Here is a 5,959-nt window from a genome sequence, read left to right as displayed (position 1 = left end):
GTGAAATCTTGCTGTTTCACAGTTACTTCAGTTGCATGCATTTCCTTACATATTCCTGTCTTCCCGTGGTATGACCTAAGTAGTAAATAGGGTCTTGTTTGAAATGGCACTGCTGCTTTGACCCTAGCTCTGTGCTGCTGGCAAAAATCTGCAGTTCAGTCGGTGGCGAGCCTACTTGCCATCCGTGCCCTCTATCCCAGACTTGCAGACTCGTCCCCTGCTCCTTTCTTATTTCCCTCTGAGACTGAAGTCTTGTGTTGCCTGCGTTTCCCGCTACGTGTGCTCTGCTCTGCCCTGCCCTGCAGCCTTCGCGAGGAGCAGGCAGATGGCAGTGTGTTCTTGGGCTGCCAAGGAGCATATTGTGTCCAGGCCAGGATAACTCAAAAAACAAGGTGGGATGGCTTCAGAAAAAAAAAAAAAGGTAATTTGTTGTATATTGCTGTACCTTTTAATTGCTGCTGTTGAAGTGTGGGTGATAGCAAACAAGTGTGTGCAGCCATTTCATCTTTGAGGTAAGATGCAGGTGAAGTTCAGTAGACACATTGTAAGCATTTGGGATTCAGCACCGACGCCAAGGTTTGAAGAAACGAGGTTCATTATCACTCCTCCTCGGACTAGGTCACTCTGCACGCTGCAGAGGTGGGTTGGTGGGAATCTGAGAAGCCGGCGCTGCCACAGTCAGCTTGTGTCCAGCGCTACCTTTTCATCACAAGCCGTTAAGAGAGAACATCTGGTTGTCCAATACTCCAGTGGGCAAAATACTACAAATGCAAGTTCTCGAGGTCTGTAGTTACAATCTTGATAACTGGGCACCCAGCTGCACACTGTCCATGGCCTCTCACAAAGAAATGAACAAAAATAGCTTTTGTTAATGTTTGTAAGCCAGCTCCCTAGCTCGGTGTACATTCATGGTCATGGGGACGTAAGTTTAAATCAGCCATTACCCGTGGCTGTAAATGTAATAACCGTGCTGTGCCTTTTTAAGGTTTCTCCTGGAAGGCATGTGTACTGTCACTGCTCTGTCAGAAAAAGCGTTTGTCACAAATTCTGGGTGGCTTGTTCCTCTTAAAACAGTGGAATTTGAGGTATATGTGTATTAGTGACATAAAATTTAACATATGGGTGAGGCTTTAGAAAGGCAAATTGTAGACAAATTCAGTATCTGTTGTTTCGCTTAAGATGTAAGATCTGAGGGCTGATACTCCTACTTGGTTCTGTCAAAAATGAGCTGGGCTAGAAAAGTTTTGAGTGTTTCTTGCTTTTGAGCTCATGTGATTATTCTGAGTGAAGCAGGCTGGAGGGTGCTCTTGTGCGCAGCTGCGTTGGCAGATCTGAGGGAGTGGTGGCTGCTGGATGGGGTGAAAGAGGAAAGCGGCCGTGAGCAGCTGAGGACGGCACGGGATGTGGCGCTGCCGAAGGTTTCTTCCCCAACGCAGCTGCGCTGCAGCCTCGGGGCTGCGCCTTGAGCCCGCAGAGCTGCGCGGGGAGAGGTGGGAACTTTCGACTTCGGGAGCAACGCTTCTAGCTCCCTTTTAATGCTGACTCCACTTCCAACCCCGCTTTCTCCCCCAGGCCAAGAGCACTTGTGTCTTCACAGTCACTACCCAGCTGGATTACTAAGTAGACCAGGATTTGAGTAAGCCACAAAACCGCTGGAGCCGTCACCACCTTCACAGCTTTTCCAGCCTGGCAAGGATGCTGAATGTTGGTTTTGTTTATGTTCTACTCTGCATCGGGGCAAAACACAACCTGTGTTCTTACATGGTTTTTAAGATGGTGAAGACATCTTCACCAGCTGTTTTGTCTTGGAGAAAACAAGGAGGTCGGACAGAAAGGGTGGTACTAGTTTGATGGCACATATGGTTTTTAGTTGCTTTTGTTGTAGAGAGAGTTAAATTAGTTTAGAGAGGCCTGGGAAGTGAGGTTTTGTAAAAGATGTAAGCCCAGATGACAGTTTAACTATGTCATTGCCCTCCAGCTGTTCCTGGTAAGTCCTTCAGCACTGCGGTTTTTCTCAGTAACTGCCTAAAGTTCAGAAAGGTAAGCTTTAATGAGGTTAAAAGAAAAGTAAAAAAGCTTAAAAGAAAAAAATCAGTAACTAGTATATTAAGGGTTGAATGAATTTTAGCTCTTCCTGACATGGTAACGTTTGCTGTTAACTTCTTGCACTCTGGTTAAGCAGACTGCTCTTAAATACAGGGCCTCGCAGCCATCCTAGGAATATTCCTGCATTTAGTTGGAGGAACTGAGCAGGTTTCATATTTAAGTCAGCACTGCTGGCACTGCGCCTAGCTGCTCCTGTTTCGAGGGATTTATTTGTAATACTAAGCAAATAAGATGCTTTACTAATGGTCAGCACTGTTCATAAGAAGAGTCAGGGTTTTGCAGATACTAGAATTGCTACTTTTTTTTTTAAACAGGTGAGGAAGGTGTCCATCGACAAGTAGCCTTTTACTTTTAACAGACCAACAACTGAATCAAAAATAAAAGGCACACCTCATGAATCCTACTTTGAATTTATCTTCAGTAGGTGCTCTGTGAGAATTTGGTAGGACTTGATATAATAAAATCACAGACGAAGGAGGACAGGACTGCAGATCGGTCAGGAGGTAGAAAACAGAGAGGCTATCCCAGCAGAAGGAACGGGTTCATGATGTCTGAGCTGGGAACAGCTATGCTCTGCTTCCTTCATCTCTTTGTATGATCTATCCTCCGATACATTTTTCTAAGCGGCGAGGTTTTAGTTTTGGAAATGGGTCCTGTATGGAATGCTGGTGGTTTATTTATAAAAACACATCTAGCACTTGCCAAGCTCAACAGTGACTTTATGGAGAAAAGCGTCAGAGAGGGATGCCAATGTAGAAGAGGCATATGATCGTTACAGAGCTGCAACGCAACAAAAATAGCTAAACAATTTAAGAGACAGCCAAATAATTTCTGTGCTGGCTCTATACAGCCAAACCCACCTCACCCCCTAAGAAGTAATGCAACTTAATAAGTTGCTCAAGTACTACAGTCCTAGAGAGAGAGATGGAAGCTGTGACCGAAGCCAATAGCTCGAGTCTTTGGGGTTTTGAGGCCAGGATTCAGCCAGGACTGCTTTGCCTAATCTAGAAATGATAATTCCCATTTCCAGGATAACAAAGAGCTCGTGTGACATTGTCCTCACTAGATGGTGATGCTAATGCTGCTGTAGAAATTCCTCGTAAAGCTGTTGTAATAAAACACAGCTGTCAGAATGCACCCGAAGCTGCAGAAGGGCTTAAAAGTCCACTTTTCATACTAATATGATGACGTCCGCTGGAACTCAAGCGGCACCCTGATCCTAGAGAGAGAGATGAGTGGTTTTAGCCATCCTGAGCAAATAACCGGTGAGATTCAGTCAAACTGCTCCAGCAAATGCAGCACAACTCGTGCTGATGTATTTGTAGGAGGGCATGTCGGCGGGATGCAGCCTCTCTTGACCTCACCGACTTCCCAGGAACTCTGCACACAAAAGGTAAACCCAAGGAAAGTATGCACGGATTTTGCATTTTCTTTTCTTTCCTAAACACCCTTGTGATAAGTAGCTGTTCCTGTCGCTGTTGAAGACAGGATACTGGACTAGACAGACTTATCCAACACATTAGGGACATGGGGAATTCCGTTCACTTGTCGGAACTTACCGTGCACAGATGAAGTACCCAAGAAAACAATGTCCAAGCAGAAAAGCTTTACCCTTGTGACAGCCAGAGCCAGGGGAACATAAGCTGCTTCTGCCTTTTTAAAGAATTTGACTCTTGCAGGCTGGGGTTGCTGCCGTACTGGAGGGCAGGAGGGGCAGCTGGTTCTGTGACTGGGCCCATCCGATCGGAGCTGCAGTGGTCCCAGACCTGGCCACCTTGCAGCAGCAGGATGAGTAGCATCGACGTTGCCTGACACGGCACCCAGCGAGCCGTCCTACTGCTCCCCAGCTGCTGCAGCTCTCGCTGAGCAGCAAACATTTGAAGAACGACTGTTCTCCAGAGACGGTGTCTCAGGTGGATGAAACAGAACAACTTGAACCCGGTCTTAGTACGAAGCATTTAAAGATCTTTAACCGGTAGTTCTTGTGCATCACATCCAGCTGGGGTAGAAACTGCCACAGAGGAGTAATGGTGTTGCTATCTGCTTATCAGTTGCGGTAAACATTAAAAGCTGCTCCGAGAAATTTCATGTCACTGAAGTGCTGTTTCATAATGTTGGTGGATAAACTCCTTTGGAGCTCGCCTCTGTGGGAAGCAGGCGGTGGCTCACTGGCGGTTCAGATGTTTGCTCTGCAACTGCTCTGCACTGCACCCGTATCGACAGACAAGCCTCTGTGATTCCAGACTTCCGCGCCTGTGATAACAGCATTTATTTTGCCCTGATGTTTTGAGGTTAATATGCTAATGTTATTAAATTAGGAAGCCTCTGGCTCTCCAGGTTCAAGCTGTAGAGGCATCTGAGGAAAGGGTTTTGAAATCAAGGTAGCTGACTGCATTGAGACTTTGTGTGTTAAATTCGAGGGAGATGGGATTTTGTCTAGAAACCCAAGAAATCAGGAATGTTTTAGGCAACCAGAGCTTGTATGGATCTATTTATCATGCTCTTCCGAGAATGTTTTTTAGTAAAACTTTGTCAGCTATTTGCCACAGGCTTAACTTCTCAGGTTTCAGTTTTGGGGCAGAAGTTACAGGGATTCAAACTCTTTCTTCTGCCCCACTTCTGAGCTTTTACCTACCGCTGAAAGCGTTGGAAATCTGTTCACCTTTCCACAAGATAGCTTTTCTGTTCCTGATACCATTCTGATTAGAGCAGCTGGATAAACATCTTTATACTCCAAGCCAAAAGTCTGCAGCGAACGATGATTTGGCATTTCCAGCGCTGGACTGAATTCTTCTCTGCCTGAATGCCAAAAACCCTAAGGACTAAGGCAGCAGCCCTGGGAAATGCCAGGTCGGAAAGCTGGCTGCTCCGGGGGCTGCAGGTGCCCTCCCAGACGCTTCCCCGCATTACAATAAGCAGAGGAGGGAGCTTCCTGCTCCTCCTGGAGCCCAGCCAGTCACTTTCTCATCATCCATATTCTTAAGTGGAAGAGCAGATGGACCAGTTGCTTCCTAGATACGAACCAAACACGGATGCGTTTGCAGACAGAGCTGCTCTTGTTTTGAAAGGAAGCGTTGGGCTGACCTGCGGGAGGAGCGGCCGCCTCGCATCTCCGTAGCAAGGCCAAGTATTCCCCTCGCACCAGCCCCCGTGGCGTGCCAGCTGCCCGCCGCGCTCTCCCGGCAGCCCGTCGGCCAGCGCTTACCAGCCCAGCCATGGCTTCTTTGTTTCTCCCATCTGTATTTTTCGTCCCGTGGCTCAGGGACTGCCTTATTTTGCCATGTTATGCGGATCCCTTTCTCTCTCCTTCCAATCCCGCTTGCCTTCCCTAAATGCCCATCCCTGTCCAGCTGAAAAGCAACGTGTTACAGGATCCCTGCGGGTCTCTTCAAGCTGCACTCAACAGATGCTCCTGTAACTTCAGATTTTTGGCATGATTAAAAAGAAGAGGAAGAGGCCTGTGAGCTTTAAAATAGGTGTGTGGTTGAAGCCGGCATGAAAACAAAAGCAGATATAAGTCACATCCTATTTTTTTTCCCCCCGAACCAAAGCAGAATCAAAACATCCTTTTGCTTTAGTCAAATTAAAACAAAATAGTCAAACAAAATACTGCAGGGAGTAAACAGAGCTGTTAACTCGTCACGGGTAACCACAAGATCAACAAGTGGACGAGTCGCAGGAGAGCTGCGATGCTGCCACGCGTGCGTTGTGCTGCCTTGGGTGGTAAACGGCCTCTCGCTGTCCGTGGGGGACCAAGTCCCAAGCCCAGGAAGGAGATTTAAGCATAAACGGTGCAAATCAACAACCCTGAGGGGGGGGGGGGTATTTTGTAAAGCTTGTGAATGTACTGTTC

Source organism: Platalea leucorodia (assembly GCF_965183815.1).
Source record: "Platalea leucorodia genome assembly, chromosome: 16".
Taxonomy (NCBI): Eukaryota; Metazoa; Chordata; class Aves; order Pelecaniformes; family Threskiornithidae; genus Platalea; species Platalea leucorodia.
The sequence above is the reverse complement of the archived record's forward strand: the minus strand, read 5'-3'. Positions refer to the sequence as shown.